We start from the raw sequence: 13,396 nt of genomic DNA, 5'->3' as shown, positions 1-13,396 counted from the left end.
TTCCTTATTTCACGCACTGTGGTTTTGGGGTGCTGAAGTAAAGACATTAAAAGTCTCCCTTAACTTCAAGAAATGGCCAGGCAAAGGCTTGCTGCCCGACTTTGGGAATGAATTTTTTTTTTTTTTGCTCTGAATCTCGTGATGTACAAGATGAGCGTACTTCTAGTTGAAACAATCACACAATACCCTATGCGAAGACGCTTTCTTATGTTTCAGCCACTAGACCAAATAGGTAGCATTGCACTGTAACGAGGTCTAAAACACGTACTCACGTTAAAATTTGAGACTGTGTTGCCGCAACCTCTACCAATTTCTTTATTTTACATATTTACATTATATTCAGGCCATTAAAAACCAATTTGTTTGTATTGAAAAATGAGGATGAGGGAGAGATTTGCGTCATTTGTTCAAGATATATTTCCAAAAAGAAGAAGAAGAAGTACTTAAAAGTAAGAGAGAATTTTTCCCCAAAATTCGATTTCAATCAAAAGTTTTTTCCGTATAAAAACAAGTCAATTCCCGTATGAGAGAATTTATTTTGTCTAAAGCAGAAGACGAGCATCTGGTGCTTTCTTGGTTCGAAGCTCGAGCAATACACGAAAAATTGCTCGTAAAATTAATGCTCCCTCTATATATTTTAAATCGAAAACTTCCTTTATAAAAAAAATAATGATAAGTCTCGAAATATGACGTTAACTTCGCCGATTTCTTTTTCTTTTTTAATAATGGTTTTGTAGCTTAAGACATACACAGCACCATCATTACGTGAGATTTCAGCCTAAGGATTCGTGGGAGGACATAAAACTACAAAGCACCCGCTCTCATCGGCTGAAGGTATGTAACCAGATTTGTTTGAAACTTTTTCTGGTTCCTGCGCAAGAATGTTATTTAACTACTCAGACTATGATGATATACAAGAAGACCATTCATTCTAAAATCTAAACCGAGACCATATGAAACGATTTTGAATGGCGAGCTCTTTTCTCGGCGGCTCTTTGTTCAAATTTCTTCGAATTTTTCGTTTTTTCAAAGAGGAATTATTTTGAAACATCATCTCCGTGTACTGAATTAAAAATAATATTAATGATAATGTTATCAGAAACAGGCGGATCAGAGCGGGCTTCCAAAGAGATTTGATAAATTGAATAGCTTATAAAGAAGGGACTCCTATTCAGAAACATCCCTTCAGAGAAGTTTCACTACTACGTCAATAAAATATTGTTCTCTATTTATTGTGGAACGAAAACACTATCCTTGGTTTAGAAAAGTGCATATTCGATACACGTGGTACATAAGTTCATTATATCCGGTAATCGTAAAATTTGTTACGTGAGAAATCATTATAGCAGGGTAAGATCATAAAATGTTCAAAATGAGAGATCATTGTATATCGGTGTACGATCGTGAAATTTGTTGAATGAGAAATGGAATTCCTATATCGAGGTATGATTTCATAATTCAACAAACAGTTATTGATTATACAAGTTATTTCGAGGATGTTCGGGAAAATTTGTCAAATCAGAGTTCGTTATATCCAGTTCAGAGCCTGAATTACAATTACGATCATCTGAATAGTGAATCTTATCACGGCAATAGAACCGATTCATCATGTTTACCAATAGGTAATGGCGATTACGCATAATAATTGGAAAATGTGATGAATTTAGTACGATTTATCATATTTACAACGGCGCTTGGGTTTTATGCATAATCACCGGTAAAAATGATAACGTTTGCGAAATCTATCGCACTTGCAAAATACAAATACAACGCCACAACAGGCAAAATGCCCAACGAGATGTCTGAGAAAAAGATGCCCATAAAAATATGGTGATTGAAAAATATGAAAAAATGATCGGTGATTATGCCGATTATTGCAGTGAATGTGATAAATCGTGTTATTAAAAGCATTCGTCACATTTACCGCTTACTGACACATACGCCCAATGATTTAGGCTTTTTTTCATTACTTCTCAGAGGAAAAGTCTGAAGCCAATCCCCCGACGATAAGATTCGACTTGATATTTGATTTATCCATTTTGTGATCGACTCGCTATAAAAAAATTGATTTAATTATTTTGAAAAATATATGCATAAATTTATATTCAAACAATTTATTTCCAAGTGACAGTAGAAAATATTTTCTAGATTCCCGACTAATAAAGAGTAACGATTTTAAGCGATAATATTAAATATTAAATTGAAAATAAAACTGAATTTTTAATTAATCGTATCAAACACATTCAAATTTTTTATATTTTTCAAAGCACATTCCATCCTACTCACGTACCACTCTACACTGAGCATACGTAGTATATAATTCTTATATGTAATATTTCGCAGAAAAAGTGCATCCATACAACTTTTGCCATATAGTTTAATATGTGGTTTTTTTTTTCTTAAAGAAAATGAGCAGTATTTGGAAGCATGTCGTCGATAACTACGAAAATACAATAAGCTTGTAGTCGAGTGGTTAGGGAGCTAGCCTCTTATTGTGCTGGTCTGGGTTCGGACAGGGATGTCTACTAACATAAACAAATTCCCTGGACGGATCATGCTGATCCCATGGAAATAAGTGAGGATCACGTAAATCTTTAAAAAAAAAAATGTTTGGTCCACTCTCACTTAGGGCCACTCTTATCAGGGAGTCCTGTGCGAATATAATAGCGGGGGCCACTTAGCTCTGATTTTACATATACTGTTCGAGAGGAGAATCGGCATTTAAAAATTCATGCATTACTAAGTACACGGGAATGCAGAAAAATATCCATACAAAAAAATACAGGCAAAACTAAATATAAATTATCAAAAATTCAAATTGATGAAAGAAATAATGTAATTCCAAGACCAATTAAAATTAGAACCTCGTAAAACAAATTGTGAGAACTGATGAAAACTCAGAACCTATGAATGAAAGATAAGAAAAATTATTGACAGAGAGACAATTCCAGCCAGCATGAAAATTCAGAATAAATGAAAGAAGATTTGAAGAATTTATGAAAATTTAGAATTTCAGATTTGTTGGAAAATTCCGAACTTATTAAAGAATTAATTTTCCGAATTTTTTTTTCTAATGAAAAATTCACATAATTTCGGAATTATTTCTTTCTAGATGTAAGTGCAAATTTCCGGCATTGACAAAAATTCAGAATAAATAAAAGAAATAATTCCAAAATTGATGAAAATTCAGAATTTACGAAAAAAAAAATTATAGAATTGATGAAGACCGATATTATATAGAATTTATTAAAATATTGTTATCGTAAGTACGCCCCCCCCCCAAAAAAAAAAACGTGGAGCCTGGTGCGACCAAACTTGTCGCACACCCTTAAGGGCGGATCTGTTCTCACTAATCTGACATATTTCAGGCTAGGGTTTTGCCGGAAAATCGAAAGAATCGGAATTTTGGAAGGCAATTAAAAACAATCCATTTACATAATATAACAGGACCCGATTTCCACATGGAAAGTGCATTTGCTTAAGGTCCCCGTGATTTTGGGGACTAAAAATTTAAACATTAAAATTTTAAATTTTAAACATTTGCACGATAAATGTGATAAATCCGGTTATCATGCATAATCGTCGAGCATTTTGATAAGTTTGATAAATTTCCTTAAATTTATCACTTTTACCGGCGATTATGCATAGTACCCAAGTGTCGTTCACATATTTGATTAATTTTCCTAAATTAACCAGTTTTGCTGGTGATTATGCATAGTATCATCCTCCTCCTAATAAGAACATGGCCCGCCGCTCTGTCTCAACGAAGGGATAAAAGCAGTTGGCCAAAGACCTTTACATCCTGGTTAAAAGTATAGTATCCAAGCATCGTTGGTAAATTTGATAAATTTCCTTAAATTCATCACTTTTACCGATAATGCATAGTACCAAAAAAGCGTCTTTTGTAAATTCAGTAAGTACTAAAAAAACTATCGCTTTTACCGGTGAATATGCATAACATTCAAGCGTCGTATCACTGGTAAACATGATAAATCGTACCATATGATATACTATACATGATAATTCATACATGTATTGTGTATTGTGTCTTTATATATGGGGGGTGAATCGTAAAATGTGCTATTATTATATCTCGGGGTAGGATAGTAAAAATTTGTTATCATTATATCGGGATACGATCGTAAAATTTGTAATCCTAATATCTGGTCCGACTATATTCATCACATATATTAGAGGCCTTTCACACGGAGCGGATGCGGATGCGGGTCCGAAAGAAGTTTTAACAATTGGAATATACTGAGCCTTTCAGACAAGCCGAAATATCTCCGCACCTAGGATCTCCTACCTCGTTGGGCATTTTGCCTGTTGTGGCGTTGTATTTGTATTTGTATAAATGTTCATGCGGGTCCGGACGTCGTCCGCGTGCGTCAAAACCCAAGTGCGGGCTCCGCATCCGCACTTAGAAGTTTTGACAATAGGTTTATTCGGAGCTATTCACACGATGCGGATGCGGAGCGAATTCGTCCGCATCTTTGGCTACTTTTTGAAGGTGATTTTTCACGGAATTTTTTTAATTATTTGCCATAAATACCCTTAAAAACACCATATGAGGGTCCCTGTTCATCAAATACGATGTACCCACATACGTCTATCCCTCCGTTCCTTCTGAGATGGAGATATAGCAACTTTAACTGCCTTTTGTCCATATTTCACAATTTTATACAATAAAACCTGTCAACAACGGCCACTGACGGGACCAAAATTATAAGCCGTTCTGTTCATAACGAATATTTAATTGACTACATACTTTAATAACTTTTAAATTAAATTTAAAAATTTTAATTTTTTTCTTTTTAAATATTAAAAATTATTTACAAAAAAAATATTTTAAATATTTTAAATACTTATTATTTTTTTAAACTTAAAAAAAAATACTTTTATTAAACAACGTTATCCACGTATGGTGTTCACTCAGGGCCTGTATTAAGACGTTTGAAGGCCCAAAGCACTTGAATATTTTTGGTGGTTCCCCCGATACCTAGAAGTATATTTTACACGATATTCAGTCTACAAACTGGAAAAAATGAAATTTTATATTTCAGAAGTGACTAATCTAAGGATGGGATTTCACTATAAAAGGTTTATGAAAGTTATTTTATAAAACTTGAAAAAAGCAACCAATAAATTTATCGATTGCATTCGAGCAAATGCAACCGATTAGCTTATTGGTTGCATTTTTAAAGGAATTATTATCAAATTTTCATAGTGTAATCCGGGCTTAAGGCCGGGATTATACTACAAAGTTTTATAAAAGATCTGTTATAAAAGTTGAAAAACTCAACCAATAGGTGCATCGGTTGCATTCAAGCAAATGCAACCGGTGATCTTATGGGTTGAATTTTTCACGTTTTATCAAAGAGCTTTTACAAAACTTTTATAGTGTAATCCCGGCCTAAGGCTGGTATTATCCTATAAAACTTTGATTAAAAATATTTTATAAAACTTGAAAAATGTAACCAATAAACACATCTGTTACATTCGAGAGAACTTAACTGAACCGCCTATTGGTTGCATTTTTCAAGTTTTATAAACGAACTTTTATCGTGTAATCCAGGCCTAGTACAGAATTGTGATGTGAATATTTCTAAGCACAGACATTTTGGAAGTCTCCACCCCTACCCTTTTTTTCGACTTACAAATTCTTTGTTATCTCCTGAATTTTTTTTTTTTTTTGGAACATCGAATGTTTTGGATGTTTTTGGATTGGATTTTTCGAACATTGGATGTGTTTTTGGAATTTTTCTTTCATATTTTTCCGAAAAGACAGATTTTTTTTCAAAATTTTTTGAAAATATTTGAAGACATTTTCTCCTATCGACTACTTGTGAGGATCGGAATGAAGGCATCTTTATACCCATATTCTGTAGGGCTCTAGATTAAACCACCAAAGAATGCCTTTAGGCTGCCTATGAGCACTGAATCAGGGGTGAAGGAGAAAAATGATTACAAAAATTGCGAAAAAATAGTTTTAATGCACGAATTTCAAACTGAAGATGCGGGCGAAACACCCGCATCTTTAGGGTATGAAAGGGTATGCGGACCCGCGTCTGGAAGAAGTTTTAACAATTGGAATATAATGCGCCTTTCAGACGAGCCGAAAAATCTCCGCACCTAGGAAATGTTCATGCTGGTCCGGACGTCGTCCGCATGTGTCAAAACCTAAGTGCGGGCTCCGCATCCGCACATAGAAGTTTTGACAATAGGTTTATTCGGAGCTATTCAGACGATGCGGATGCGGAGCGAATTCGTCCGCATCTTTGGCTACTTTTTGAAGGTGATTTTTCACGGAATTTTTTTAATTATTTGCCATAAATACCCTTAAAAACACCATATGAGGGTCCCTGTTCATCAAATACGATGTACCCACATACGTCTATCCCTTTGTTTCCTTCTGAGATTGAGATATAGCAACTTTAACTGCCTTTTGTCCATATTTCACAATTTTATACAAAAAAACCTGCGAACAACGGCCACTGACGGGACCAAAATTATAAGCCGTTCTGTTCATTACGAATATTTAATTGACTAAATACTTTAATAACTTTTAAATTTAATTTAAAAATTTTAATTTTTTTCTTTTTAAATTTTTAAAATTATTTAAAAATATAAATATCTGAAATATTATTTTAAATATTTGTTTTTTTTTTTATTTTTAATCTGTTAATTTTTTTAAACTTTAAAAAAAATACTTTTATTAAACAACGTTATCCACGTATGGTGTTCACTCAGGGCCTGGATTAAGACGTTTGAAGGCCCAAAGCACTTGAATATTTTTGGTGGTTCCCCCGATACCTAGAAGTATATTTTACACGATATTCAGTCTACAAACTGGAAAAAATGAAATTTTATATTTCAGAAGTGACTAATCTAAGGATGGGATTTCACTATAAAAGGTTTATGAAAGTTATTTTATAAAACTTGAAAAAAGCAACTAATAAATTTATCGGTTGCATTAGAGCAAATGCAACCGATAAATTTATTAGTTGCTTTTTTTTAAATAATTGTTATAAAATTTTTATAGTGTAATCCGGCCGGGATTATACTATAAAGTTTTATAAAAGAACTTTTATGAAAGTTGAAAAATTCAACCAATAGGCGCATCGGTTGCATTCGGTGCACACACACACACACACATTTTGCATTCAAAAAATTCAACCAATAAGATAATATTGGTTGAATTTTTCACGTTTTATCAAAGAGCTTTTACAAAACTTTTATAGTGTAATCCCGGCCTAAGGCTGGTATTACACTATAAAACTTGAAAAATGTAACCAATAAACACATCTGTTACATTCGAGCGAACTTAACTGATCGGCCTATCGGTTGCATTTTTCAAGTTTTATAAACTAACTTTTATAAAACTTTTATACTGTAATCCCGGCCTAAGACAGAATTGTGATGTGAATATTTCTAAGCGCAGACATTTTGAACGTTCCCACCCCTCCCCTTTTTTTCTACATGCAAATTCTTTGATATCTCCTGAATTTTTTTTTTAGGAACATATTAGTTTTGGATGTTTTTGGATTTGATTTTTCGAACATTGGATGTTTTTGGAATTTTTCTTCCATATTTTTCCGAAAAGACGGATTTTTTTTTTCAAAATGTTTTGAAAATATTTGAAGACATTTTCTCTCATCGACTACTTGTGAGGATCGGAATGAAGACATCTTTATTCCCATATTCCATGTGGCTCTAGATTAAATATTCAGTCTATAAATTCAGAAGTGACTAATCTAAGGATGGGATTTCACTCTAAAAGGTTTATGAAAGTTATTTTATAAAACTTGAAAAATGTAACCAATAAACACATCTGTTACATTCAAGAGAACTTAACTGATCCGCCTATTGGTTGCATGTTTCAAGTTTTATAACGAACCTTTATAAAACTTTTATAGCGTAATCCCGGCCTAAGACAGAATTGTGAATATTTCTAAGCACAGGCATTTTGAAAGGCTCTACCCCTCCCCTTTTTTACTACTTGCAAATTCTTTGATATCTCCTGAATTTTTTTTTCTTCTTTTTTGGAACATCGAATGTTTTGGATGTTTTTGGATTTGATTTTTCGAACATTGGATGTTTTTGGAGAATTTTTCTTCCATATTTTTCCGAAAAGACAGATTTTTTTTTTCAAAATATTTTGAATATATTTGAAGACATTTTCTCCCATCGACTACTTGTGAGGATCGGAATGAAGACATCTTTATTCCCATATTCTATGTGGCTCTAGATTAAACCACCAAAGAATGCCTCTAGGCTGCCTATGGCCACTGAATCAGGGGTGAAGGAGAAAAATAATTACAAAAATTGAGAAAAAACAGTTTTTATGCACGGATTTCGAACTAAAGCTCGTTTGAAAGGGTATGCGGACCCGCGTCCGCATCCTCTCCGTGTGAAAGGGGCCTTAGACTCATTCAATTTTTTTTTTCAAATTTATCGAATTTGCCAATTACACTGGGGGGGGGCATTATGCATAATTACAGATAAAGGCGATAAATTTCAAGTATTTATCGAATTCACCAACGACACATGGTCATTATGCATATAATCTCCGGCAAACATTATAATTTTTTTTATAATATTTATAAAATTTCATGTCGACGTGGGTACTCGCCGGGAAAAATAGTAAATTTATCAAACTTACCAAGACGATTGGTAAGTATGAATAATAACCGGTTGTTATTCAGAATAACCGATTTATCATATTTTCCGTAACATATTCATTGAGTAACGAACCATTTTTAACCTTTGTCGCAGGACCACTGTAATTTCTACTTTGCCTACAGCCCATCAAAGCTGGTGAGCACGCAGAATTTTCTCTTTCGCACACGAAGAAAGCCAGCCTGAACATGCCAGAATGTTGGACAAAGAGAGTCTATTGCATAATCTAGTAAAAACCCTTTTAAAGAACACCATTCCGATGCGGTCACCCCCTTTTAGGACAGAATAATTTCTCCGTGTATAATGAAGCTATGCATTTCGAACCCCTGCTTAACGGTCACCCCCCCCCCCCCCACTTTTGCGAACGAATTTTTTTGCCACACCGGTATCCGCAAAAGGGAAGTTTTACTGTATGAAAATACAAGGTTCATATAATTATAATAAAAATCACAAATCAAAATTAATTATGGAAAATATTTCTCGGATAAAGGAAATTCCCGTTTATTGTAATTTCACTGAAAAGCATGAAATTATTACGTTTAAGTTTTTCAACCTATCAATTAATAGGCCTCCTACCTTTCAACATGATATAAAAATTTAATTATGTAAAAAATTATTAAAAATATTATTTATCTATTGATTTATTTCACATTTTTACCATATATATTTAATTGTGTAAGCTTTCCCATGTGCCAGTACGAAATTTTACATATCTCTAATACATAATTTTTAACAGATTTTCAAAAAAAAAAACCGTATTAAGAGCAACTTGCACACATGATAAAATTAAATAACATCAAATAAATTTAATAAAAATAGATTCAAAATAAAAGGAATCTGTTCAGTTCATAAATTGTCGAATTAAATTTGATATCCATTCATAAATACGTAGGTTACAAACAAATTTAAAATATTTTAAAAAATTTTGAATTTAATTTTTAATGAAATTGAGACGATAAAATCTTAATTGCTTTATAACCATTTTATGAACTCAATAGTTTTCAATCATTTTTTTTATTCAATTATATAGATTCCATGTAATTTTATCCAGTGTGCAAGCTGTATTTAATGCATCTTTTTGAAAATTTGCTAAAACATAGTATCTCAGAGATATATAACATTTTCTAATGACATAATATAGCAATAGCACAACAAATATATGTGATATAAATTTGAAAGAAATTAATGGATAAATAATATTTTTGATATTACTTTTACATAAGAAAGTTTTTACCATGTTAAATGGTTGGAGACCCTTTAGCAGCTAAGCCAAGGGTCTTCAACCTGTCATCACCACCCCAGACATCGCGAGCCAAATTAAAACTTTCCACGAAGCCCTAGGGGGCCACCAAACTCATTACTGAGGTATTTCTAATTATATGGTTGATTCCAGATTTACGATGGTACTGTGACATGTTAACAGAAGGGCTAATGGGACCCCCCAAGTCATACAGGGACCCAAAATAATTGAAAACCTCGTTTATTCTTAAATATTTTATTTCATTAAGTGTCAGTTTTTGTTATCGAAATCATTTTTCCACCACTTCCGATAAGGTTTCTCTGATTAATTACTTCTTTCAATTATTTTAAATTTACTTCAAATTATTCTGGAATTATTTCTTATCGATTATGAAATAATTCCTATCGCTAACGCTAAACGCGTTTCTGAATAACAATAATAATTCTGAAAACAAGTTTTTTTAAAAATTAATTCTTCCAGTAATTCTCGAATTATTCTTCCACTCATTAGAAATTTTTATCAATTATGAAACAATTTCTTAAATCATTCATCCTAATTCTTAAATCATTTCTTTTGAAAAATTTCTGATATCATCTTTTGAAAAATTCTGAAATTATTTCTTCGTTTAAGGTTCGTACTTTTCAGCATTTCTGTGAATTTTGTAATTTGCTGAGCCTTTTGGAATGCCGTCTTTTCCGTCTGAAACGTAAGAAATCAAGGGCGACAAAAACTGATTGGGCCTCTCGCCGCGCGTCTTTAGTCATTCACTGGCCTACGGATAAAGTCAGATTATTATTAATCATCTTTCGATGGCTTTAGACATTTTCTAAAAATGGTAGGCAGGCCACAAGAAAAAGCTCCGACTGGCAAAAATGACCCGCGGGCCATGTGTTGAAGACCCCTGAACTAAGCAGTGCGCAATAAATTTTAAATTTTTTTTGTAAAGAACAATAGAAATAAAATGGGACAATTCTAGCAGTAGGATTGCATGTGAAGAAAATTTCAGATGGAAATTAAAAGGAACTCACCTTGATTCGCCGGTGATAACTTTTTTTGGGGAAGAAAAAGTCTCTGGCTTCTTTTTACTCTTTCGCCACTTGTTACGCCGTCGACAGAATAAATTAAGAGGCCGCTCGCGTTGTAGAAAACGGTGGATGCGGCACCGCTTGGTTCGAGTTTGGGCAAGTTGTGTCGCCGAGTTTAGTTGTGTGTGTTGCACAGAAGCCTCCTCATGAACGGAGCGTAACGTTAATAACAAATAAGACGTAGCGAAATGCGTCGGTGGCGACGCCAAGCGAATGGTACCGGTGATAATTCTCTTCTATTCAATCGTTTTCTACCTGGAAAACAAACGCTTTCGTTTCGCACTACCTGCCGCGAAGAGTTGCGTCAATCTGCGCTGACGCGTTACTTGCATCTTTTGGAAAGTGACCACCAATTCATTCTAACACGATTTTTGCCCTTAGTTAGCAGACCACATTTCTCGATGGCTTACGACTGAAAAAAACTGAATATAGTAATTTTATGCTTTAAACTTTGCTTTTGTGATCAGGAGAGTAATTTTTTTTTTTTTTTGCAATTATATATATATATGTCTGTCGAACGCCTGAAAAGCAGGACAATACGAGGTGTGAAGAAATTTATGAAAATATTATGCGATAAATGGTAGTTTTTTCCTCGGAGTTGGTAGTTATATACATATCTCACAACATGGATACCCACGAGTGCCCACATTTCATATAAACAATAATGAGCCATACCAGCGCTGGGCAAATTTAAAACAAATTTACATTAAATAAACAAATAATCAATATTTTACATGCCTGAAACACTGCTTAGTTTTCCCTATAGAGACTTCCCCCCCCCCCCCCCCGCATTCAAATCTAATGTGTCTGTTGGTGAAATATGCAGTTATATAGAAAATTGAGAGCATTTCACTACATGAGCAAAATTCAAATTGTTCCTTTGTTTGATGGAATCTCAAAATTTTCTACAGCACTGAGGAATTTCCCACCTGTACCGATTTTGGACAATTTTTCTTCTCACTTTTGATCAGTGACAGCTACTACAATTACTAAACCACGCATGCACTCGTCCACATTCCTCTGCGGAATTTCTGACGAATATTATATGGCAGAATGCGCGTGTTCGTGTTGCGAATCTAGTGAGAAGTCTGTTACTGTGTAATGCTTGCTATGTGTAGTGCTGCAATCTGCCATCAATATTTCTAACTATTAGTGAAGTGCAATGATTGAATAATTGTACGGTTTTAGGCCCGTTGCTCTCTTTGTGGTGAGACTTCTTAAAGTGGAGATCGGCTCGCATTTGGAAACCACAGAAAACCTAATTCAGACGGCCACCCCTGTGGCGACAGTGGAGTTCGAACCCGGGTACTCACGATGCGAGTCCGTTAGATCATCAGTGATGGCTACCTAGTCTCAGGCAGGTATTGCACTAACCTTGACAAATGCAACCAATGAGCATATCGGTTACACTCGAACTAATACGACCGATAAGCTCATTTAATAACGAGAAATAATATTTGTATATCTCATTTGTTGAACTCAAAATTTCCCATGTACCCTTAAAAGTTTACCTTAAAACCCCGGATTAACTGCCACCGCTGTTTTACGGAAGATTCTTTTTGTCCTGTCAATGTCCGCAAAAGAGGTGGTTTCCACTGTATATATATATTTGGGGGGAGGAGAGGTCCCGCAGAATAATTACTCTTTCCAGGGACTTATGAACCACTGTGAGAACCACTGTGTTAGAGGACAAGGGGACCGTATAAAAATTTAGATTTTCTTTCATTTCGTGACGCACTGTACTGATGAGATAAAAGCCGCATTAGCACTTACAGGACACCCTGTATAAAGTACATAAATTGAAATCGCACCACTTTTCCACATTAGCATAAACCGAGAGAGAACTCGTTCGATCTCCTTCTCCGAGGTAAAATTAAACTGACTTTATCAAAAGCCGGGTGTGAATCTCTCGGAATACCGAAAATCCGATCCCAGGTTTTCATGGGAAAACAAAAGAATGAAACCATTGGCCATCCACTGTGAAAATGGCTTTCTATTCTTCTTCATCGAGGTTTATCAAATGGGGAAACCGTTAAATATAGAATATCCAATAATTGATGTTTTAGATTTATACCTGATCAGTTAATTCTAATTTAAATATGTACTGGGGTTAAACAACTCTTGGGGTACATTATCAGGTCTCGACAATTCCTGTTAAACCGGGAAAATAGTTATTCCCTCTTGGTGTTATTTCTATATAATTCTGAAAAGACTAGAAGAGTACCTCATGCAGAAACACTCGTTGACGTTCCCGGAACCGAACTAGAGGAAAACATATTCTGGATAGTCTTGGCTCTCTTCTCTTCTCTCTCTTCTTCCGCTTCTTCGAGAATTCAGTTTTCGAGCCATTTGATAGCTTGATGATATATAGTATGTACGATATGCCCGCCAA

General features: G+C 34.3%; 1 protein-coding gene across 1 annotated transcript in view; it reads right to left on the bottom strand.

The window, feature by feature from the left end:
• The window catches only part of LOC149067416 (5-hydroxytryptamine receptor-like), a 173,725-nt gene extending 162,596 nt beyond the window's left edge, over positions 1 to 11,129 (bottom strand). The window contains exon 1 of the mRNA XM_089252720.1: positions 10,948 to 11,129. The gene's annotated coding sequence lies outside the window, so the exon portion shown is untranslated. The remainder of the gene's footprint in view (positions 1 to 10,947) is intronic.
• Positions 11,130 to 13,396: the final 2,267 nt, after the last annotated feature.

Source organism: Pholcus phalangioides, unplaced genomic scaffold, assembly GCF_987345545.1.
Source record: "Pholcus phalangioides strain wild (caught in Gottingen) unplaced genomic scaffold, Ppha-v1.0 ptg000030l_1, whole genome shotgun sequence".
In the NCBI taxonomy this organism is placed as follows: domain Eukaryota; kingdom Metazoa; phylum Arthropoda; class Arachnida; order Araneae; family Pholcidae; genus Pholcus; species Pholcus phalangioides.
This window is presented reverse-complemented; position numbering and strand designations above follow the sequence as displayed.